A 26,278-nucleotide genomic window follows, 5' to 3' on the forward strand; every position below is an offset into this window, starting at 1 on the left:
CTGGTGTCATGGGTGGAGTAGACTGTTGTCATGGGTGGAGTAGACTGGTGTCATAGGTGGAGTAGACTGGTGTCATGGGTGGGTTAGACTTATGTCATGGGTGGAGTAGACTGGTGTCATGGGTGGAGTAGACTGGTGTCATGGGTGGAGTAGACTGGTGTCATGGGTGGAGTAGACTGGTGTCATGGGTGGAGTAGACTGGTGTCATGGGTGGAGTAGACTGGTGTCATGGGTGGAGTAGACTGGTGTCATGGGTGGAGTAGACTGGTGTCAAGGGTGGGGTATACTGTTGTCATGGATGGAGTAGAGTGGTGTCATGGGTGGAGTAGATTGTCAGTGGTGGAGTAGACTGATGTCGAATGTGGAGTAGATAGATATCATGGGTGGAGTAGAGAGGTGTCTTGGGTGGAGTAGACTGTCTGAGGTGGAGTAGACTAGTGGCATGGGTGGGGTAGACTGGTGTCATGGGTGGAGTAGACTGGTGTCATGGGTGGGGTAGACTGGTGTCATGGGTGGAGTAGACTGGTGTTATGGGTGGGACAGACTGGTGTCATGGGTGGAGTAGACTGGTGTTATGGGTGAAGTCGACTGGTGTCATGGGTGGAGTAGAATAGTGTCATTTGTGGAGTAGAGTGGTGTCATGGGTGGAGTAGAGTGGTGTTATGGGTGGAATAGACTGGTGTCATGGGTGGAGTAGACTGGTTTCATGGGTGGAGTAGAGTGGTGTCATAGGTGGAGTAGAGTGGTTTTATGGGTGGAATAGACTGGTGTCATGGGTGGAGTAGACTGGTGTCATAGGTGGAGTAGACTGGTGTCATGAGTAGACTGGTGTTATAGGTGGGGTAGACTGGTGTCATGAGTAGGGTAGACTGGTGTCATGAGTAGACTGGTGTCATGGGTGGAGTAGACTGGTGTCATGAGTAGACTGGTGTAATGGGTGGAGTAGACTGGTGTCATGAGAAGACTGGTGTCATGGGTGGGGTAGACTGGTGTCATGAGTAGACTGGTGTCATGGGTGGAGTAGACTGGTGTCATGAGTAGACTGGTGTAATGGGTGGAGTAGACTGGTGTCATGAGAAGACTGGTGTCATGGGTGGAGTAGACTGGTGTCATGGGTGGGGTAGACTGGTGTCATGGGTGGAGTAGACTGGTGTCATGGGTGGAGTAGACTGGTGTCATGGGTGGGGTAGACTGGTGTCATGGGTGGGGTAGACTGGTGTCATGAGTAGACTGGTGTCATGGGTGGAGTAGACTGGTGTCATGAGTAGACTGGTGTAATGGGTGGAGTAGACTGGTGTCATGAGAAGACTGGTGTCATGGGTGGAGTAGACTGGTGTCATGGGTGGAGTAGACTGGTGTCATGGGTGGGGTAGACTGGTGTCATGGGTGGAGTAGACTGGTGTCATGGGTGGAGTAGACTGCTGTCATGGGTGGAGTAGACTGGTGTCATGGGTGGGGTAGACTGGTGTCATGGGTGGGGTAGACTGGTGTCATGAGTAGACTGGTGTCATGGGTGTAGTAGAGTGGTGTCATGGGTGGAGTAGAGTGGTGTCATGAGTAGACTGGTGTCATGGGAGTAATAGAGTGGTGTCATGGGTGGGGTAGACTGGTGTCATGAGTAGACTAGTGTCATGGGTGTAGTAGAGTGGTGTCATGGGTGGAGTATAGTGGTGTCATGAGTAGAATGGTGTCATGGGAGTAGTAGAGTGGTGTCATGGGTGGGGTAGACTGGTGTCATGAGTAGACTGGTGTCATGGGTGTAGGAGAGTGGTGTGATGAGTAGACTGGTGTCATGGGAGTAGTAGAATGGTGTCATGGGTAGGGTAGACTGGTGTCATGAGTAGACTGGTGTTATGGGTGTAGTAGAGTGGTGTCATGGGTGAAGTAGAGTGGTGTCATGAGTAAACTGGTGTCATGGGAGTAGTAGAGTGGTGTCATGGGTGAGTAGACTGGTGTCATGAGTAGACTGGTGTCATGGGTGTAGTAGAGTGGTGTCATGGTTGGAGTAGACTGGTGTCATGAGTAGACTGGTGTCATGGGTGTAGTAGAGTGGTGTCATGGGTGGGGTAGACTGGTGTCATAGGTGGAGTAGACTGGTGTCATGAGTGGAGTAGACTGGTGTCATGGGTAGACTGGTGTCATGAGTAGACTGGTGTCATGGGTGGAGTAGAGTGGTGTCATGGGTGTAGTAGACTGGTGTCATGGGTGGAGTAGGCTGGAGTCATGGGTGGAGTAGACTGGTGTCATGAGTGGAGTAGACTGGTGTCATGGGTAGACTGGTGTCATGAGTAGACTGGTGTCATGGGTGGAGTAGAGTGGTGTCATGGGTGGAGTAGACTGGTGTCATGGGTGGAGTAGGCTGGAGTCATGGGTGGAGTAGACTGGTGTCATGGGTGGAGTAGACTGGTGTCATGGGTGGGGTACACTGGTGTCATGAGTAGACTGGTGTCATGTGTGGAGTAGACTGGTGCTATGGGTGGAGTAGACTGGTGTCATGGGTGGGGTAGACTGGTGTCATGGGTGGAGTAGACTGGTGTCATGGGTAGACTGGTGTCATGGGTGTAGTAGACTGGTGTCATGGGTGGAGTAGAATGGTGTCATGGGTGTAGTAGAGTGGTGTCATGGGTGGAGTAGAGTGGTGTCATGAGAAGACTGGTGTCATGGGAGTAGAAGAGTGGTGTCATGGGTGGGGTAGACTGGTGTCATGAGTAGACTTGTGTCATGGGTGTAGAAGAGTGGTGTGATGAGTAGACTGGTGTCATGGGAGTAGTAGAGTGGTGTCATGGGTGGGGTAGACTGGTGTCATGGGTGGGATATACTGTTGTCATGGATGGAGTAGTGTGGTGTCATGGGTGGAGTAGACTGGTGTTATGGGTGGGGTATACTTGTGTTATGGGTGGAGTAGACTGGTGTCATGGGTGGAGTAGACTGGTGTCATGGGTGGAGTAGACTGGTGTCATGGGTGGAGTAGACTGGTGTCATATGTGGAGTAGACTGGTGTCATGGGTGGAGTAGACTGGTGTCATGGGTGGGCTAGACAGGTGTCATGGGTGGAGTAGACTGGTGTCATGGGTGGAGTAGACTGGTGTCATGGGTGGGGTAGACTGGTGTCATGGGTGGAGTAGACTGTTGTCATAGGTGGAGTAGACTGGTGTCATGAGTAGACTGGTGTCATGGGTGGATCAGACTAGGAAAAGATCAGTTAGCGTTCGTAATGTCGTGGACACAGTATGGACAAATCGCCTATAGCTGAGTGTGATGGAGAAGTGTGCAGAGTTTCTTCCAGGCATCTCTTCGGGGGGGCGAAGCCCCTCCGAAAAATTTTTACCGCCCCCCCGAACGAAATAAAATTTATATAATTTATATAGAAAATATATACTTTTAACAGTGTCCGCCCCCCCGAAGAAAGTTTACCGCCCCCCCGAAGATTTCAAGTGCCCCCCCGGAGAAAAAAGTCTGGAAGAAACACTGGAAGTGTGTTGCCTCACAATATTTAATAATAATAGAGTGTGGTTTTAAGTAAAACTAAATGTCTTCAAGTCCTATTCTAACATTTATAGTAAGCGGCGATTATATATCATAAGGGTCTATTCCTAGTTTTTTAATGTCCTTTTGAACAAAGGATCCATAATTTTTATTTATTCACATTTCTATTTTAGAATGTTTGTTTAGAGTTTTGAATTTGTCTAATATATTTCTTAAACAATTAAGTTGTTTGCTATATAAATATTATTTTTTTAATATAAATAATTAATATAAATAATATGTAATTTTCAGAATATAATTAGCAACTAATTTATTCAAAAAATATTTTTGATTTATAACGTATGCTTTAAATTACTTTTCTTGCTTCTCTTTTTAATTTTGTTTTGTTTAACTGTATTTATAGTTGCTTCCATTGTGTAATGTATTGCAATTGAATAAAGGAAGGTAAGTATTAAAGTTTATTAATATTAGTTAAAATTGTATGCTTCCGATGATTTATATCATACTGACATCAAATCCAAGCTAACGGTTTGCCTAGTTCATATTTTAGTTCTACGTGTGTAGTCTAGGTTTACTGCTCGCTTATGAAGAATTTCTACACAATGATTTTAAAATGTTTAAAATTATTGTGTAGAAATTTCGGGTAATTTTTTTTTTTACTTTCGTATTGGAACCATAATTTTAATCACACCAAAATGTAAATTATTCATTTGGCATGTGTTAATTATAAAAACAAATACTCGAAACATTTTATAAACTTTTTTTATTTTCTAAGTGTAGACGTGACATAAGAAAATATTCGGATGTACAAAAAAAAAAGTTTCATTCAAAATGCCATTATGGTAACATCTGCAGAATAATCAAAAAAAAAAAAAAAAATTTCAGCTTTAAAAATAACCGTCGCGGTAACATCTTTACAATGATCAATATGATAATCACAAAGTATCTTCAATATACCATTACAATGACATTAATTTATTCATCAATATATTGTAAACTTTTCATCACTTAATTATCACATAATAATAACCCTATGCTTTGCACTGGCATTTAAAATGCTAAGTATTATAAGAACGACAATCAACCTAACATCATTGTAGTCATAGTATAACTGTAAGCAAAATATTTTCCATACATTGTTGTAGAAAGTACCAAATATAATCAAAGTGAAACAGCAACTAAAAAGAAAATGTCTGGGGATTCTAAATGTAAAATTTAAAAACATTTTATGCACATGTACTTTTGAAGGGTAAATAAGTCCTAAAGTTCATTAAAATTTTATTACCGTGTTGGATACTAATTATCTGTCAGTGCCAAAACATCTGGAACAGCTTTAACTATAGAACAATATTTATCACATTATCTAATGACTATGGTATTTATCCACGATATGATTTGGTGTCTGGTCACTTATGATTGGTGTTTGGTCACTTATGATTGGTGTCTGGTCACTTATGATTGGTGTTTGGTCACTTATGATTGGTGTCTGGTCACTTATGATTGGTGTTTGGTCATCTTTAACTGTGGTGTCTTTTGATGTGTGAGACAAGAGAAATCTTCTGGGCATATTGTGTTCCACACTGGGTACAGGTGTAGGGCTTTAAACCTGGAACAGAGACAAGAGAATAAAATAAATAAACCAAACATTAACCAGATGTTTTGTTTCTTAACGTTGTGTTTTAAAAATCAATAACTTATTATAGATCTGAATAACTATATTCAACTAGCCTTATTTATAATTCTAATATAAGATAAAGATATGTTGATATATTTGTAAGAAACCCATTCCTACCTGTGTGTAAGGCTGTGTGTCTGTCCATGTCTGTTGTGTCGAACATCTGGGCTCTACAGAAGCAACACACCCATTTCTTATGGGGGAAGTGGACCTTGCAGTGACGTCTCATTTTACCGCGTTCGTTGGTCACGTGACCACACAAGGCGCCGTCATCAACAGCTCTCGGTACACAGCAGTGCATAAAACCTTCACCTGAAAGTAAACGGTTAATAAAATAAATCTACTAAGGCAATATCATTTATTTCCGATTTTACAATATAAATCTGATTCTGTTAATACATTTGTTCTTCATAATTTTATTGTCTAAAACAACATACCATCAGTTTGATACATGGAGTCTAAAAGATGAATAAATTTTTCCTCTCCAAGAGCTGCCAGCTGTGGGTTCTGGAAACTAAAACCGTTGGAGGAAAACTTCAAAGTCTGGATGTCTACACCGTCTTGATGAAGCTGTAGAGAGACAAGTTGATGTTATATTTTCTGTTTTCAAATGTTAAACTTGGCGATTTAAATTATTTAAAAAGTTAGATTTTCAATAAATAAATGTATAGAGAAATTAAACTTTGCGATTTAACTTCTTTAAAAAGTTAGATTTTCAATAAATAAATGTATAGAGAAATTAAATTTGGCGATTTAAATTCTTAAGTGAAGTTTTAAATAAATGAATGTATAGAGAAAATAAACCTACACTGAGTAAATGGTTCATGTAAGGGAAATAACAAAGAATTTGAAGATTGTCCTTCAGTTGTTCAGGTATTTTGGGTAAATTACTGTTGGCAAAAAAATCACTTAAAGCAGTTTTGAGTTCCTGCTTTGAATCCTGATCTTCTGGTATTTTTGGAATCTGGTGAAAATAAACAACACAAAAATATTTTAATTAATTTAGAATTTTTTTTTTTAAAAGAGGATTACGCTGCAGTTATGTAAAAGAGAAAAACACAACAAAAAAAAACAAATTAAGCAATAATTTTGCGAAAAGATTCAACTTACAATGTAATTTCCCTTTTCATCACAAAGTCTCTCCTTGTTGGTTGAATCAAATTTTATGTTTAGTTTATGAAGTTCATGGTCGCCATATGGCATCACTTTCTCTCTTTTTGCTGAGTTATCTTTCTTGGATTTTTTAGTAGTTGAGCATTTGTTTCCAGAATCATCTCCCTTTCTTTTCATTGCTTGAACAACTACGGTCACACTGTCTGTATTGAACTGAGTTTCCTTTTGATCAACCAAACCATCAATCGTCTTGTAGTCAGCATATTCATCAGCTTTATTCTTGTCATCATGGCTGTCATGTATATTATTGGTAGCAGCATGCTCAACTGTCATCATGTCAGGAATAGGTCTTGTATTCTTCTCGTAAGTAACAACAGGAACTTCATATACAGGGATCAGTCGGATAGAATTGTGTTCATTTATCTTCTCGTCAGCTGTATCCTTAATAATCTTCTGATCAGGTATATCCTCAATTATCTTCTTCTCAGCTATATCATCAGGTTTATTATCAATTATCTTTGAGTAAGGTAAAGCTTCCATTGCCGTCTGGTCCTCGTTGTCGCAGGTCACCACGTCTATTATAAAATCATCTTCCTCTTCCTCAGATTTCGTAACGTGAGGCATGTCGTCATCGCATGAAATGGTTGCCTCTTCATCTGTAATTACTTCTTTTTTGAGCAGCTGGTGATACGATGTGTTGATATGAATATCAAACTGTTGAGGTCCATTGTTTGATGGGTCAGGTATTTGATGTTGGACTTCATTAATGTTAGAATCATTAATTTCTTGCTTGACTAAAGCAGTGGATGTGAGATCTAAAGGCTCATCAACCTGTATAGACCTTGTATATTCTCGTATGTGGTTGGATGGACTAGGACATGGTATGTGGTTTGATGGAGTAGAACTTGGTAGGGGATACAATGGTTGAGCATTGCAAGCAACAGACTGTAACAAATGGAGATTCCTTAAGTCAGGTATAAAAGTTGCAGGGGGTGGCATGACATTAGAATATAAGTTAGTTGGTGGTTGGTAGATTGGTCTGGTGGTTGGTGGCTGGTAGATTGGTCTGATGGTGGCTGGGCAAAATGGTGGGAGAATATCTGGTCTGTAATGTAATGAGAAATGTTGAAATGTGGTGGATGGAACTGGTAATGGGTTGTAGAGAGGAAATCTTTGAAATGTGTTATGGCCAGGTATTTGATTGAAGAGTAGAGATCTGGATACAGTTTCATTATTAGCTAGTTGATTAAAGTGTGAGGATCTTGGTACAGCAGTTGAAGCTGTAGAAGAGAATCTTTGTGGTTCCAGATTATGTTTGTTGTAGGAACTAGATTCAGGTGAGTTGTGTTCACATCCTGACATGGATGAATGAACACCGCTGCTAGATGATGGTGAACTCTCGCCACTTCTCGTCAAAGATGTGGTTTCACAGCTTCCAGAATCTGATGAGGAGCTAGAGGTTGCCTGTGTTGGCGAGGATTGGCTATTACTATCTAAAGAGTTCTTGCAACTTCCAGCAATTGGTGAGATGTCGCAGCTTTCTGGGAGGTGTGAGGCGTCATCAGAACCAACAGGGCTGAGATTTGTATCCGTGTGTTGAAAATCCCATGGGCGCCATACGAGAGTTTGTGCCATAATTGAAGGAAAGTTTGTTAATTCAGAACTTCAAGGTTTAACAACGCTACAACAGATAATGTTTTGTTCTGGTATTCTAGAAATAAAAGAAATGCATCACTTCATAAATAAAAGTAGACTAATAAATTTAATGTATAAAGCACTATTTATATGATGATCGAAATGTATTTAAAATTATAACAAAACGCTAACGCCTGTTGAAATATTTAAACATGCATTTGTCTTTTTTTTTAAAGTGTATCTTTTTCTAATGTTAAAAATATTTTATAAATTTAAGGTTATGTTGTATAAAATGTTGCTGCAGCGAACTGTTTTAACATGTGTACGAATTGTTTTTGTTACCGTGTACATTGTATTATAAAATGAGTGAAAAAATTATTTTCAGTGTGAAATGTACTGGTGTTAGTAAGGACAAAGCAGAGCTGTTAAAGATTATATTCTTGTTGTAATGGATTCAACAGTATTGCGCAGTATTGTCATAATATAGATCGACTTTATTTTATGCCTCTTGAATGCTATACTGATTTTAAATTGTAGGCCTATCTGCGATTGTGTATAATTTAATGTAAAAGGAAAGTTGAATGTCGAAATTGTGTTAGCTGATGAGGTAAAGCATTGTAAATGACAAAAATAGCACTAATTTAAAATAATTCATGAGGCTAAAATATGTTTCGACATTTGGAGCTACAGAGCAATGTTGTATAGATTAGCGCTATAATTAGTCAATAATTAATATAATGACAGCTATATGTGGCATTTCCTGCACTAACAGAAATTAAAATAAAAACACAACTTACCAGAAAAGGGAGAAAATTCTTCAGAACTGACCAACGGTCAATATGGGTTTAAAGTTGACTGTGAAGGTAATCCAAGTTAATTTCAGGAAATGAATTGAACAGTTAAAAATGTTACACGTCTAATACAGCACTGTCAGATCTATGAGAGTCAGCTCATTTGCATATTTGGCATCAAGCTCCTCCCATCCGTCCACGGAGGTAAGGTCACGTGGTTGGTTTGTGCAGTCAACCGTGTCGACGAGGTGACACGCTTAGCTCATCATCACCACCGGACAGTGGTCAAGCATAGACGCCCACGCCTCATGTCCAGCACCTTTCTTCAAAGCACAGGCGGTCAGCTCTACATAATAGGAAGGTAACTAACCGCGAGATCAAAGGAGATGTCAAAACAAGAATGAAAACATTCATTGACCAATACATATTTGGTTGTTTTATTGCATGAGGTATGTCATGAAGTGACGTCAATCCCGAATTTTTTTTTTAGAAAAATGTTGTGAAGTCAATGCTACTCATTTTGATAATTTTAATGCGAATGTTGTGTTACTGTATGTTAACGTTGAACTAATACAACTTGCAAAAGTCAACGCTAAGCTAAATCTTTTTAATCCGAACTCCTAGCCAAGGTCTTAACACGGCTCTAACCCTTATTATCTCCTTTTGATTTAATAAACAAACTAAATATCAGATGATCATGTTAATTAATCTGTAAATTTTAGTTTCTAAACCCACGTGATTTAATCTGACCCATTTTTTAATGTCCATAAAGACAACGCGATTATTGTCAGTTTTTCACGGCACTAACCTTCGTACTTACTCTAATACAAACTTTACCCCACGCCACCTCACTCACAAATATAATCCCATACCACCAATGTACTCACGCACAAATGTCCCCATGCTCTTCACAAACTCACAAAAACATAGTTCCATGCTACCTCACAGACTTACACACAAATAAAACCCTATCTTCCCACACAGACTCACACAAACATAACCCTATCCTCACACACAGACTCACACAAACGTCAAGTAGCAAATATTTTGTCTTTCTTTAAAGCAATGAATTATGAAATTATTTTAATTTTAGCTGCATATGTTTTGTTATATGTGGCTGTTTGTTTTGGTTGTTTTTTTTTTTTGGTTTTTTTTTTTTTGTTGTTTTTTTTTTTTGTGATAGTGGGGTAGGTTTGGGATGGCAGAATTAATGTTTTGTTTGGTTATTTTAGTAAACGTTCCGTAAGACATGTGATTCTAGGGGGTGGAAGGTGGTGTACAAATATCAGACGGATGCCATGACTTCAAATAAACTGTCCCTATACCACACCCTCCTGGCGTGATTGATTTAAAACGGTCAGTTCAACATGTGCTTACGTCAGATGATGACGTAACCATTGACCCGTGAAGACGATGACACTACGAATACAAAAGAAAACACCTGGGTGTAGGGACGCTAACACTGACACAGATACAAATAAACATGGTTGATATTTACAGTACATTCAAAACTAGTGATAGAAGAAAAATAAAATAAAATAAACAGATGATTAGGACTATATTTTTATTTATTTTATTTTATTTTTTTATATATCTTGCGGCGATTTAAATAATTTTGTTGTGAAGTTTATGTGTTCCTAAGAAATGGTGTTCCTACTCTGAAGCTATATTTGAGGCTTTATGAAATACATCTGAACATATCAACCAAACCAAGTAAAATTTGTCATGAAAAAACACAACAACAAAAATAACCATCTAATGCAAAGTAAGCCAAAAATAAAGCTCTTTGATGTCAATATTGCTGCTTTACTGGCATAAGGCCGGACAGCTCTTCTTTACCTAGGTTTTCTCTACTTTGTTGTTAAGCCTAGGGTTCGAACTCGAGAATATTAAGTTTAGCAAACATGAGCTGCTATATCACAACCATGCAGAACTCTAGTATTGTTTTAAATGTAATGACTTTCATGTTAACATTTCAACCAATTGAGATTAAAACCTAATACCTCCCACTCTAGAGGTAAAGGTTATATTCTTGGGTACTCAGTTAAACAGATCTAGTTTGGACATCATGACACCTGGTATAACAGCAGTGGTACCATATCTTAAGTCAGGGTTATCATGTACGGTCAACAGTATCAGTGTCATCACGTGGTCATCACGTGGTCACACCTTCACACTGGTCATTGGCAGATTAAAACACCAGCAACACAGATACGGGTAGAGGAGATAAGTCAACAGTTAATGCAGGAGTTAACGACGTCTAATCTGGTTACGTTAGAATCGGACTGGATCAGCATTGAAAAATAAATTATACTATGAGGGGGAAGACAATTCAAATAATTTATAAACATTTATTTCCCTTTATTTATCCATAGATAGTAACAAATCACGTCGTTAAATGACATGAGACGCATATTTTTTCTCACATCTACAAATGTCATGTGGCTTTGGACTGTTTTAATGTTATTTTAATTTTCACGACAGAATCTTGTTCTAGACATTGCAATATTATCTGCTGTGTGATGTCATCATATTTTTAAAATCTAAGTATAGTTTTTTCATAGTTGACCTAAATGGAATAGAATGGTGTCACGGGTGGAGTGCTATAATGGGTGGAGTAGACTGGTGTCATGAGTGGAGTAGACTGGTGTCATGTGTGGAGTAGACTGGTGGCAGGAGTGGACTAGACTGGTGGCATGGGTGGAGTAGACTGGTGTCATGGGTGGAATAGTCTGGTGTCATGTGTGGAGTAGACCGGTGTCATGGGTGGAGTAGACTGGTGTCATGGGTGGAGTAGACTGGTGTCATGGGTAGACTGGTGTAATGGGTGGAGTAGAGTGGTGTCATGGGTGGGGTAGACTGGTGTCATTGGTGGAGTAGACTGGTGTCATGGGTCGAGTAGAGTGGTGTCATGGGTGGAGTAGAGTGGTGTCATAGGTGGGGTAGACTGTCAGTGATGGAGTAGACTGGTGTCGTCGGTCTAAAAAAAGAAAAATCAAAATAAAAGGCACATGGTTGTACCAAGATCACGTTGATTTTGTTTTTTACTTTCTCGAATAGAGAAAGTCTTGTAATCGTGCAAAAAAATCGAGATTTTTACAAATCTCGACGTTTTACACCTCACTGATACGGAAAAACATAATTTTGCAATCTTGTTTGTATGTCTGTGTGTCTGTCTGTGTGTAAACACGCTAACTTGAGTACCGTTACAGCTAGGTTGATGAAATTTCATATATAAGTATTTTATCAAAATCGTAGATCCTGTTCAACTTTTGAGCAATTTCCGATAACCGGAAGTGGTATCTTTACTACTTTGAATTTTTTAAAAGTCTATAACTTGAGTACTATTTCAGATAGATAAATGAAATTTCACACGTATGCAAAAAATCGAATTCTCTATCTTCTGTCAAATTTTGAGTAATTTCCGTTGACCGAAAGTACTAATTTACGCTATTTTTGATTTCTCAAAAACCGCATGTAAATTTATAAAGTACTAATAATACTGCGCACTATTATGCACATTTTGTTTTGGCGTTTTTGATTTGAGATTCTATTCTATTTTTAAAAGTTTAAGTAATTAAAAATCATGTCAATATTCCAAGTTATATAAGAATATTCGAGAAAGTTTAGGTGAGATCACTCCCGGTTTTTTTTCATTTTTAACGATGAAGGCATATATTAATAAGGAACAAATGCAGTTGGTGGTACGGCTAATTCAAACTTGGAAACGAAGGTTGTTAGTGAAGCATTAGCAGCTGGGATGAGGTGTTCACAGATTGGGGAAATCGCCCATAGCTGAGTGTGATGGAGAAGTGTGTACTATAAATAATGATGATGGAATGCGGTATTAAAGAAAATTATATGTTATTAAGTCCTATTCTAGAATTCAAAGTAAGTGTCGATTATATTCGGGTCTTCATAGTCTAATTATTATGTTTTTGTCCCTTTAAACTAGGGATCCAAAATTTGAATTAATATCGGATTTGATGCCTCCGGTATTTAAAGAAAGAGTTTTAAGTTTACCTAGTATATTCCTAAAAAAATTAAGCTGCTGGCTATCTAAATGTATTGTTAAAATATATGTTATTTAAAAATCTATATGTCAGTTTTATGATGTAACTACCGAATTATTTTTGCAAAAATATTTTTTATTTATATCGTCTGCTTTAAATGTTTTCTTTTTTTCTTTTTTTTTAATTGTGTTTTCTCTAACGGTATCAATAGTTGCTTCCCCTTTCTGTTGTATTGCACCTGAATAAAAGTTAAAATGTTATGCTTCCGATGATTTATATCAGTCATCTTCTCCGTAGTACCAACATCAAATCTAAGCCAAACGGTTTGCTTAGTTCATATTTTAATTATACATGTGTAGTATAGGTTTAATGCACATAATCGAACATGAGCTAAATTCTAAAAAAAATGAAGTACATTGAAATAGAGAGTAACAAAATATTCTAATAGAATAACGAGTGTTTATTGTTCATATTTATTATTATATCGTCCATTACCGACGGTTGCAGACTAATACTTTTGTGAGTTTTAAAAATAAAATATGTATCAATATTTGTGCATGAAGCTGAAGAGCCGCATCTAGACATCAAAAGAGCCGCAGGTTGCCGACCCCTGAGTTAGGTCCATCTTTAAGTTACATAGCGAGGTGATTTTATTTACTCATACCTTAATGATAAAGCATTTGAATTAATTTCGTTTAATCTAATAAAGACCAAAGTATGTCTCGTCACTGAAACATTCGAAATTAATCTTTATTTATATTTGATTTTGTTATTTTTGAAAAGTATAAAAAACAACATTTCTAAACAACAATTTATTTAGATTTTTTTTAAAAATTATTATCAACATGCAACTTTTGATATATGTACGCTCTTGTTTTAAATATGTATTTTTATTTAAGTAACTATTAAATTATTTCCCTTGTCTACAATATACTCGAATTTACGAAGGGAGGTAATAGGTCATTAGAAGTAGTTTAAACGTTTGTCTAACTTTCATGCCTTTATTTATTTTTTTATTTTTTTTAATTCTTCCCTTGTCCAAAATATACTAGAATTTACGAAGGGAGGTAATAGGTCATTAGAAGTAGTTTAAACGTTTGTCTAACTTTCATGCCTTTATTTATTTATTTTTTTTTTTTAATTTTTCCCTTGTCCAAAATATACTAGAATTTACGAAGGGAGGTAATAGGTCATTAGAAGTAGTTTAACGTTTATCTGTCATTCATGCCTTTATTTTTATTTTATTTTTTAAATTTGTATACTCAACATTGTGGTTAGTTAAAAGTAGAGCCGCTGTCAAGGTACTACCTTAAACGGCCTTGGGCCTCCCTCACCCTCATTGCGCCTGTATCGAGGTTATTTCCAGTGGACTTCCATTGATCACTCCCCCCCCCCCCCCCCGCCATCCCACCTCCAAGGTGGGTCTCACGGTCGCATCGCAGCTGAGTGCTGTGTGAGACGGCTCTACATGACAGAGAACCAGCGTCTAGTGGAGGGGAGGGGGGGGGGGCTTAACCCCGTTCCCGACAACGGCCGTCGGACGTAAATTGGTTTGTATTTTAACACGTACAAAATTGTGTTCAACTATTAGTGCCTGGGGCCTACCACAACCTTAAAAAGGCCCTGAATTGGATTAAATCAACACTTAGAAATGTTGTTTGTTTTGTTTCTTTGCCATTTTTTACATTTTTATTTTTGTTAAGTATAAGCTTCCACTTCTGACGAAAAACAAAAAGGTTATAAGTCTTGGAAGAAAGAGTGGGGGTATACTGGGAAAGGGAGAGTATGGAGCAGAACCATCTAAATGCACGCAATCATGTCTGGTTAGAACGGCGTGGATAGACATTTCTTGCAATCGAAAAGGGTACATGATATGAGGGGGGGGAGTATAAAAATAAGTAAATTAATGTAAATAAAGTTGATAACCAGATCTACTTTTGTAGTGATGTTATGCAGTAGCTTACATATTATTATGCTGTTGCGTAAAAAATATATGCCTGAGCTGTACTATGAGAGACAGGCAAACGTTCAAAGCACTTCCACTTTTTTAAATAGTTAAATAAGGGTGCTCATAAGCTTCTTTAAATATATTTGTTCTAAACAAATTAAAAAGCAATTACTTCTCTTAATTATTATTTTTTCTAAAAATATATACTAAAGAATGACATAGCATAAAAAGGAAATATATTTAAAACAAATAATATAAATAAATATGTGAACAAGCAATCATTCAAAAAGATCAAAACAATTAATTAAAGAACCTCGAGATTAGACATTGTTACAGAGTAAATTCGATAATGAGTTTGATAATTTATTATTTTGTTTAAATTGACAGGTAGAGGAGAGAAGTAGTAATTTATTGCTACGCGATATTTCCGCAGCTGTCTCTCTTTGACTGTATACCTGATGAAGATCATTTTAATATGAAAGTGAAAATAAAGTGCCTTTCAGTTATCTCCCTTGGTCATAATAAACCATGAATTAAACGCGGAAATAGGGAGACAAGTCAAATAATTTTTAAAACAACTGTGATTAATTTCCCTTTATCCATAGCATGCAACGGACAACATCATCTTTTTTTTTAATTTCTTACAGCTACAAGTGTCATGTGCCTTTCGACTGTTTTAATTATATTTTCAAGACAGAATCTTGTTGTAAATATTGATCAATGGACTGTTAATGTTCTCTACTGTGTGAGGTCATATTTGTTAAACTTTAACGTTTTGCTTTGATCTAATTTTAGTTTTTTTCTTATTTGACCTAGATTAAATTGGTGTCAGGGGTGGGTAAAGTGGTGTCATGGGTGGAGTATATTGGTGTCATGGGTGGAGTAGACTGGAGTCATAGGTGTAGTAGAATGGTGTCATGGATGTAGTAGACGTGTGTTATGGGTTGTCACCATATGGTTTGATAATGCTAGGGCTTGAACATTGTCAACATATTATTTGATTATGTCGGGTTTAGAAATTTTGTCATACTTCTGTTGTAACCATATGGTTTTATTTTGTCGGGTTTAACTACACAACCAGTAGCCTCAACATTTACTCCTACCAACGTCAACTTTAGCCTAACTCTTGCTGGACATTGTACGATCATGAGTCTAAACACATTTTAAAAAACCAAAGTGAAAGGCACCTGGTAATATGGAGATAAATCTATGATTTTGTTTTATGAAATTAATTCATAACTGGTACACCTACTTGTGTATAACTATGCCGTTACTCATTTTAAAAACCCTTCGTGTCTGATTGTAATTTGTAAGCTTAATACACTTTCAAAAGAGAAAGAAATATAAATTAAGTGTTTAAAGTATAATAATATTGATAACGGCATAATAAAACTTTTGTTCTTATTTTAATTGTGTGGCTCAAGAAAACATTGGCATTGTGGCGTCCTTTTAGCTAAAAATAAAATAAAGTATATTTGTTGCAGTTAGCGTTTCTTTCAGACTTTTTTCTCCGGTGGGGCACTTGAAATCTTTGGGGGTGGGGACTGACTAAAATTTCCAGGGGGTGGGGTAGGACACTGGTAAAAGTATATATTTTCTATATAAATTCTATTTCATTCGGGGGGGGGGGGGGGGGGGGGATGGCGGAAGAAGCACTGGTTACGATACGGACAGCTAACTACAGCATACAATTTTGAAACTTTCAAACAATGATGAAAGTTTGTTCAATTTCAACGATGAAAGCATATATTAATAAAGAGCAAATGCGGTAAGTGGTATGGTTAATACAAACTAGGAAAAGATCAGTTAGCGGTCGGAATGTCGTGGACACAGTATGGAGACATAGACTATAGCTGAGTGTGATGGAGAAGTGTGTTGCCTCACAATAATTAATAATGATGGACCGCGGTTTTTAAATCAAACTAAATGTCATCAAGTCCTATTCTAACATTTATAGTAAGCAGCGATTATATAACATAAGGGTCTATTCATAGTTTTATAATGTCCTTTTGAACAAAGGATCCATAATTTTAGTAATTCACATTTCTATCGTAGGGTGTTTGGTTTAAGAGTTTTGAATTTGTCTAATATATTCCTTAAACAATTAAGCTGTTTGCTATATAAATATTATTTTTTAATATAAATAATTAATATAAATAATATGTAATGTTCATAATATAATTAGCAACTAATTCTTTCAAAAATATTTTTGATTTTTAACGTCTGCTTTAAATTATTTTCTTGCTTCTTTTTTTAATTTTGTTTTGTTTAACTATATCTACAGTTGCTTCCCTTGTGCGATGTATTGCAATTGAATAAAGGAAGGTAAGTATTAAAGTTTAATATTAGTTAAAATTGTATGCTTCCGGTGATTTATATCATACTGACATCAAATCTAAGCTAACGGTTTGATTAGTTCATATTTTAGTTCTACGTGTGTAGTCTAGGTTTACTGCTCGCTTATCAAGAATTTCTACTCAATGATTTTAAAATGTTTGAATTTATATTTTGCAGTTACGGGTAATCTTCTTTTTAATTTCAGTATTGGAACCATAATTTTAATCACACCAAAATCTAAATTATTCATTTGACATGTGTTAATTATAAAAACAAATACTCGAAACATTTTATAAACTTTTTATTTTCTAAGTGTAGACGTGACATAAGAAAATATGTGTATGTACAAACAAAAAAGTTACATTCAAATAGCCATTATGGTAACATCTGCAGAATAACCAAAAATGTAAAAAATTCTTTCAGCTTTAAAAATAACCGTCGCAGTAGCATCTTTACAATGATAATATATGATAATCACAAAGTATCTTCAATATATCATCACAATGACATTAATTTATTCATCAATATATTGTAAACTTTTCATCACTTAATTATCACATAATAATAACCCTATGCTTTGCACTGGCATTTAAAATGCTAAGTATTATAAGAACGACATCAACCTAACATCATTGTAATCATGGTATAACTGTAAGCAAAATATTTTCCCTACATAGTTGTAGAAAGTATCAAATATAATCAAAGTGAAACAGCAACTAAAAAGAAAATTTCAAGAGATTCTAAATGTAAAATTTAAAAACATTTTATGCACATGTACTTTTGAAGGGTAAATAAGTCCTAAAGTTCATTAAAATTATATTATCGTGTTGGATACTAATTATTTGTCAGTGCCAAAACATCTGAAACATTTTAACTATAGAACAATAATGTTTTTATCAAATTATCTAATGACTATGGTATTTATCCACGATTAGATTTGGTGTCTGGCCACTTATGATTGGTGTCTGGCCACTTATGATTGGTGTCTGGCCACTTATGATTGGTGTCTGGCCACTTATGATTGGTGTCTGGCCACTTATGATTGGTGTCTGGTCACTTATGATTGGTGTATTTCATCTTTAACTGTGGTGTCTGGTCACCTGTAACTGAGGTGTTTGGGCACCTTTAACTGTGGTGTCTGGTCATCTTTAACTGTGGTGTCTGGTCACCTGTAACTGAGGTGTCTGGACACCATTAACTGTGGTGTCTTCTCATGTGTGAGACGAGAGAAATCTTCTGGGCATATTGTGTGCCACACTGGATACAGGTGTAAGGCTTTAATCCTGGAACAGAGACAAGAGAATAACATAATTATTCCATACATTAACCAGATATTTTGCTACTATACGTAGTGTTTTAAAAAACAATAACTTCTTATACATCTGAATAACTATTTTCTACAAGCCTTATTTATAAAATTCTAATATAAGATCACTAAAATTGTTTTGATATATTTGTAAGAAACCCATTCCTACCTGTATGTAAGGCTGTGTGTCTGTCCATGTCTGTTGTGTCGAACATCTGGGCTCTACAGAAGCAACACACCCATTTCTTATGGGGGAAGTGGACCTTGCAGTGACGTCTCATTTTACCGCGTTCGTTGGTCACGTGACCACACAAGACACCGTCATCAACAGCTCTTTGTACACAGCAGTGCATTAAACCTTCACCTGAAAGTAAACGGTAAATAAATTTACTATTGATATGATGTTTAGTCGCCACTTTGAAATCTAATGTTTTTCTGTTAACACTTTTTTTGGATTTTTTTTCAATAATTTTTAACTGCCATAAATACTTACCATCAGTCTGGTACATGGAGTCTAAAAGCTGATTAAATTTTTCCTCTCCAAGAGATGCCAGCTGTGGGTTCTGGAAACTAAAACCGTTGGAGGAAAACTTCAAAGTCTGGATGTCTACACCGTCTTGATGAAGCTGTAGAGAGACAAGTTGATGTTATAGTTTCTGTTTTCAAATGTTAAACATGGCGATTTAAATTCTTTAAAAAGTTAGATTTTTAATAAATAAATGTATAGAGAAATTAAACATGCCATTTACATTATTTATAATGTTAGATTTTCAATAAATAAATGTATAGAGAAATTAAATTTGGCGATTTAAATTCTTTAAAAAGTTAGGTTTTCAATAAATAAATGTATAGATTTTCAATAAATAAATGTATAGAGAAAATAAACCTACACTGAGTAAATGGTTCATGTAAGGGAAATAACAAAGAATTTGAAGATTGTCCTTCAGTTGTTCAGGTATTTTGGGTAAATTACTGTTGGCAAAAAGATCACTTAGTGCAGTTTTGAGTTCCTGCTTTGAATCCTGATCTTCTGGTATTTTTGGAATCTGGTGAAAATAAACAACACAAATATTTTAATTTATTTAGAATATTTTTTTTTTTAAAAAGAGGATTACGCTGCAGTTATGAAAAAGTGAAAAACACAACAAACATAAAACAAATTAAGCAATAATTTAGCGAAAAGATTCAACTTACAATGTAATTTCCCTTTTCATCACAAAATCTCTCCTTGTTGGTTGAATCAAATTTTATGTTTAGTTTATGAAGTTCATGGTCACCATAGGGCATCACTTTCTCTCTTTTTGCTGAGTTATCTTTCTTGGATTTTTTAGTAGTTGAGCATTTGTTTCCAGAATCATCTCCCTTTCTTTTCCTTGGTTGAACAACTACGGTCACACTGTCTGTATTGAACTGAGTTTCCTTTTGATCAACCAAACCATCAATCGTCTTGTAGTCAGCATATTCATCAGCTTTATTCTTGTCATCATGGCTGTCATGTATATTATTGGTAGCAACATGCTCAATTGTCATCATGTCAGGAATAGGTCTTGTATTCTTCTCGTAAGTAACAACAGGAACTTCATATACAGGGGTCAGTCGGATAGAATTGTGTTCATTTATCTTGTGCTCAGGTGTATCCTCAAATATCTTCTCGTCAGCTGTATCCTTAATAATCTTCTGATCAGGTATATCCTTAATTATCTTCTGCTCAGCTATATCATCAGGTATATTATCAATTATCTTTGAGTCAGGTAAAGCTTCCATTGCCGTCTGGTCCTCGTTGTCGCAGGTCACCACGTCTATTATAAAATCATCTTCCTCTTCCTCAGATTTCGTAACGTGAGGCATGTCGTCATCGCATGAAATGGTTGCCTCTTCATCTGTAATTACTTCTTTTTTGAGCAGCTGGTGATACGATGTGTTGATATGAATGTCAAACTGTTGATGTTCATTGTTTGATGGGTCAGGTATTTGATGTTGGACTTCATTAATGTTAGAATCATTAATTTCTTGCTTGACTAGAGCAGTGGATGTGAGATCCAAAGGCTCATCAACCTGTATAGAGCTTGTATATTCTGGTATGTGGTTGGATGGAGTAGAACTTGGTATGTGGTTTGATAGAGTAGAACTTGGTATGTGGTTTGATGGAGTAGAACTTGGTAGGGGATAAAATGGTTGAGCATTGCAAGCAACAGATTGTAGTAAATGAAGATTCCTTAAGTCAGGTATAAAAGCTGCAGGGGGTGACATGAAATTAGAATATAAGTTGGTTGGGGGCTGGTAGATTGGTCTGGTGGTTGTGTGGATGGTAGCACTGGATGGGGTAAATGGTGGGAGAATAGCTGGTCTGTAATATAATGGGTAATGTTGAAATGTGGGGGAAGGAACTGGTAATGGGTTGTAGAGAGGAAATCTTGGTAATGTGTTATGACCAGGTATATGATTGAAGTGAATATATCTGGATACAGTGTCATTGTTATCTATTTGATTAAAGTGTGAGGATCTTGGTACAGCAGTTGAAGTTGTAGACGAGAATCTTTGTGGTTCCAGGTTATGTTTGTTGTAGGAACTAGATTCAGGTGAGTTGTGTTCACATCCTGACATGGATGAATGAACACCGCTGCTAGATGATGGTGAACTCTCGCCACTTCTCGGCAAAGATGTGGTTTCACAGCTTCCAGAGTCTGGTGAGGAGCTAGAGGTTGTCTGTGTTTGCGAGGATTGGCTATTACTATCTAAAGAGTTCTTGCAACTTCCAGCCATTGGTGAGATGTCGCAGGTTTCTGTGAGGGGTGAGGCGTCATCAGAACCAACAGGGCTGAGATTTGTATCCGTGTGTTGAAAATCCCATGGGCGCCATACGAGAGATTGTGCCATCGTTGAAGGAAAGTTTGTTAATTCAGATTTTAATTCAAGGTTTATTTATCAACGTCACTACAGATTGTTTCGTTCTGGTAATCTAGAAATAAAGGAAATGCATTCTTTCATAAATATATGTAACGGGGGTAGGCCTGGCTACTAGTTACAACTGATAACGAACGATAAGCCGCGACGCAGAATGAAATCTGATGCAACTATAACAGGTGGCTTATTGGATCGGTCTGATAACAATCTCAAAGCCAACGCGTGCTATTTTGGGAAACGGTACGAGAAGTTTCAGACGAGCTGTCAACTTTGATTGATGGGATGCAGATGTTTTAGTAAAGCGGACGGTACGTCAGAAACTGCGACATTAGTATTCGGATACATCGATTACAAGTATCGATTACGGAAATGGAGACAAGTACGACTTCGAATACTAAGGATAAATAGGAGGGGACGGCTGAGATCGTGGCTCAGCTCAGCTCTTCTCTTTTCACCGCTAGTTGTGACAGTATCAATGTTGGTTATTGAACGGGTTAGCCGTATTGTGTAAAGAAGGACTATAGACATGTGGATTCAGTTATACGAAGCCTAGTGAGGACTGTTAGGGAGTCAGTTGATCCAGACTATTATTGAGAAGCATTCCTGTTGATTTCTTGTGTGATTATGAGACATTTCTTGATTCATGTAATAAAGGATCAATAGCGAACCTGCATCTTGAGTATCTATACTGTGGTCGATGTTGTCTAGAATGAGTGGTCAGAACTCGTTAACATTTGGCACTACAGACAATTAGGTCTCATTACATGTGGCGTGCGAGCATAGTAACTGTTGGCTCGTTATAATTGGCGTTGTCGGCAGGATAAATGTCCGCCCGTTACAATTGCCGCTGCGAGCAGGGTAGATGTTCGCCCGTTACAATTGGCGCTGCGAGCAGGATGGATTCAACTAGACTTGCCGTTTAAGGCACCCATAGTCAACCTTGTGCATAACTGTGTTTTGTGTGTGTGTGAATTCGGACATTCAGGAACTGTGAAAATCGAGGAACGAGGAAAAATTTTTCATACACACACGGTAAGAAAGAACTCTTTTTTTTTACTTAAGGAATAAAATGTCTACTCTGGACGAGAAGCAGACCCATATAGTGGTCCTACCCAGAGAGTCCCACATTAACAAATTTTACGGGGACGGAGATCCAACTTTAACCAACAGGTTCAGGGAAGAGGTCAAAGCGGCCTGGGCCTCGAGACACATGTCACCAGAGGAAAGATTAAGACTGCTGATGGGCAGTATAGGTGAAACGGTTAGGGCAGAGGTAAAATGCCACGATAAAACCGTCCAATCAGATCCAGATAAGGTGCTAGATCTGATTATGGAGACCTTTGGGGAGAGACGGTCGGGATCGCAACTGCTATCGGGATTCGTAGGCTTAAAGCAGAGAATGGCGGAGAGTGTGATGGAGTACTCACACCGGATGAACAGGGCCTTTGATTTGGTAAAGGGCAAAACACCTGACATTGATGTACGCCTACTGAGGGACCATTTCATTGAGGGGCTAGCAACCCCGATCTTAAGGAGAGAGTTGAAAGAGGAGGTCCACAGAAACCCGCAGTTGACCTTCCTTCAGGTCAGGAACTCAGCGATTCGCAGGTCCGAGGATGAGGACCAATCGAACTGTTCGGTGGACAAAGTCTCTGTGCCAGAACAGAAACAATCCCCACCCACAGGGGCCGACACGATGGAGACCATGATGGCTCAACTGTTGGCCCACATAGAGAAGGTTGACCAACGCTTGAAGAGGTTAGAAAGCAGGTCAACAGCTGAGAATCAGGAAAGGAACGAGACAAAACAGAGACGGGTTGGACGGCCGCGACCCGCCGGTCCATCGCTCCGGTGGACGGCGGATGGTAGACCAATTTGCTTGTCCTGTTCACAACCCGGACATATGGCACGGTACTGCCAGGGAAACGGTCGTCCTCTGTAAGGCAGGGCCAAGCTACAGAGGGGCGAGGTTATGGCCCAAGAAACAAATTGATGGGAGTTTGTCCCGAAATGGTGATTACGATTGGGGACATCGCGGTGAAGGCAATTGTGGATACAGGCTCCCAGGTGACGACAATTACGGAAAATTTTTACACCAAATGGATGAAAGGAAAAGACCATAGGTTGAGGTCTGACACATGCATGCGCCTAACGGCAGCTAATGGACTTACCATTCCATACTGCGGTTATTTTCTGACGGATGTCGTGGTGGCGGGACATAAGTTGAAGCAGGTTGGGGTGTTCGTTACGAAACACAACCTAGAGACAAATGTGTCAAACATACCTTGCCTATTGGGCATGAATATTCTTGGTCAGTTGCCAGAATTTCCTACAAATATAGTCGGATCGCCCACATCAGGTCGAGAATCCAGGTTGGCCAGGTTTGCCAAGACCAAAGGAAGGACAGCAGTCCCGGCAAACACTGTCAAGGCAATCACATTACAAATTGGTGATAGAAGTGTAAATGGTGATGTGATGATAGAACCATGTGGCGCCGCACTGAGGGCAGGCGTCGTGTTACTGCGGACATACACATCAGCGGAAAATGGACTAGTTCAAGGGTTGGTAGCAAATGTTTTGGATGAGGAAATTTTTATACCACCTAATACTCTGGTAGGAGTACCACAGAACGTCGAGGTACAAAGGTCGGCAAAGTGCATCGAACTGATTAATACCAGCAGTAATGAAGTAACAATTAGGTCGGTCAATGTGACGGCCGAGGTGAAGCGAAAGGATGGCCGATCATATACATTCCCAGAAACTGAGGACCCAAAACTGAATGAATTGCTGAATAAATACAAGGATATATTTGCCTCGTATGAGGGTGATTTGGGGTACACGGAGATAATCAAACACCAGATACCCTTACTACAAGACAAGCCGGTGGCGCAACCCTACCGAAGATTACCACCAAGTCACTACTCGGCGGTGAAGGCACACCTGAATGATCTACTAGAAAAGGGAATTATTACAACTAGTACAAGCCCGTATGCGGCACCGATTGTAGTGGTAAAAAAGAAGTCAGGGGAGATAAGACTGTGTTGTGATTACCGGAAATTGAACAATATCACAAGAAGGGATGCATTCCCCTTGCCTCGTATTGATGAATGTCTTGATGCGTTGGGGGGAGCAAGATTTTTTTCTACCTTGGATTTGGCTAGTGGCTACCACCAAGTGGCCATGCACCCCAACGATCAACACAAAACGGCATTTATTTCTCCACTGGGACTGTACGAGTGGACCCGTATGCCGTTTGGTCTAACTAATGCACCTGCTACATTCCAGCGAGTAATGCAGAGTGCTATGAGTGACTTTCTATTTCAAATAATGTTGGTGTACTTGGATGATATACTGGTGTATTCAAAAACTTGGAAGGACCATCTAAAAAGATTAGAACAAGTGTTTCTCCGTCTTAGGGAGATAGGAGTAAAGCTAAACCCAGACAAATGCTGCTTTGGTCTGAAATCGGTACATTTTTTGGGTTATGTGATTTCGTCGGATGGCATCGCCACTGACCCAGATAAAATTGCAGCGGTTAAAGAATGGAAACAACCAACAACTACGGTAGAGGTCAGATCATTCTTGGGTTTTGCTTCCTATTATAGAAAATTTGTGCCTGGTTTTGCAAAAATTGCCGCACCATTGCATGACTTGGTAAACAAAATGACAAAGAAACACAGTAAGGAGAAAAAGAAAGGCAAAACACACCTGATAGGTGAATTATGGACTGATGAATGCCTGACCTCGTTTAAACTCTTGAAAAAGGCTTTGACAGAGGCACCAATATTGGGATACGCGGACTTTGACAAACCATTTCGGTTAGAAATCGACGCCAGCTCTAAAGGTCTGGGAGCTGTATTATCACAACAACAAAAGCAAGGTTTCAGGGTTATTGCGTATGCCAGTCGAGCTCTGAAGGAATCAGAGAAGAACATGACAAATTACAGCGCCATGAAACTAGAACTTTTGACATTAAAATGGGCTGTGACTGAAAAATTCAGGGACTATCTCTTAGGTGCTAAATGTGTGGTATACACTGACAATAACCCCTTGAGCCACCTAAAGACAGCAAAGTTGGGATCAATCGAACAGCGATGGGCAGCAGAATTGGCACTCTTTGACCTGGAGATAAAATATCGCCCGGGGCGGTCCAATGGCAATGCGGACGCTTTATCAAGGAATCCGTACGAGAGACCGGGCGATGAGGAAGAAACGCTGACAGGAATATGTGAGGTCAGAGCGTCAACAGATATCCCTCACGGGGTGCAAGTGATGCAAAACGGACAGACCGGGGTGGAGCACATTTCCACAGAGCCCGGACATATGGACATGAGTGATTTTAATTGCCTTAATCACAAAAAGATAAGAGATGCCCAGAGAACGGATAGTGGGTTACAGCCGCTATTGAAATACGTCCAGGAACAAAAATTCCCAAGGAAAAGGGAAAGAGAACAATTTGGTCGGGAAACAAGGAAACTACTGAGTCAGTGGAACCGTCTCAGTATAAAGGATGGTGTTCTCATGCGGAGAATTCATGACCAAATAGACGGCACAATACACCAGGTGGTGGTGCCTGGACAATTACGAGGAGAAGTGCTAAGGTTGGCACATGACAGGGCAGGACACCAGGGTCAGGACAGGACCCACAAAATATTACGACGGAGGTGTTACTGGCCCAATATGGAGATGGAGGTCAAACGCCATTGTGAGGCTTGTGTGAGGTGTCAGCATGCGAAAATGCCAGTTGTCAAAATGAGACAGCCATCAGGACACCTACTAGCGACGAAACCACTAGAGATTGTGGCTATGGACTTTACGTCGTTGGAGCAATCATCGGATGGGACGGAACATGTGTTGGTAATGACTGATGTATTCACCAAATGGACTGTGGCGGTGCCCACACGAGATCAGACTGCCAAAACAGTGGCAAAGGTCTTAATAGAACATTGGTTCATCAGATATGGCATACCAAGACAATTACACTCTGACCAAGGAAGGGCTTTTGAGTCAGAAGTAATTAACCAACTGTGCAGTCACTACGGGATCAACAAATCCAGAACAACCACATTT

Source organism: Physella acuta, unplaced genomic scaffold (genome assembly GCF_028476545.2).
Source record: "Physella acuta isolate Inbredline_101_S28 unplaced genomic scaffold, ASM2847654v3 ptg000289l, whole genome shotgun sequence".
Lineage (NCBI taxonomy): Eukaryota > Metazoa > Mollusca > Gastropoda > Physidae > Physella > Physella acuta.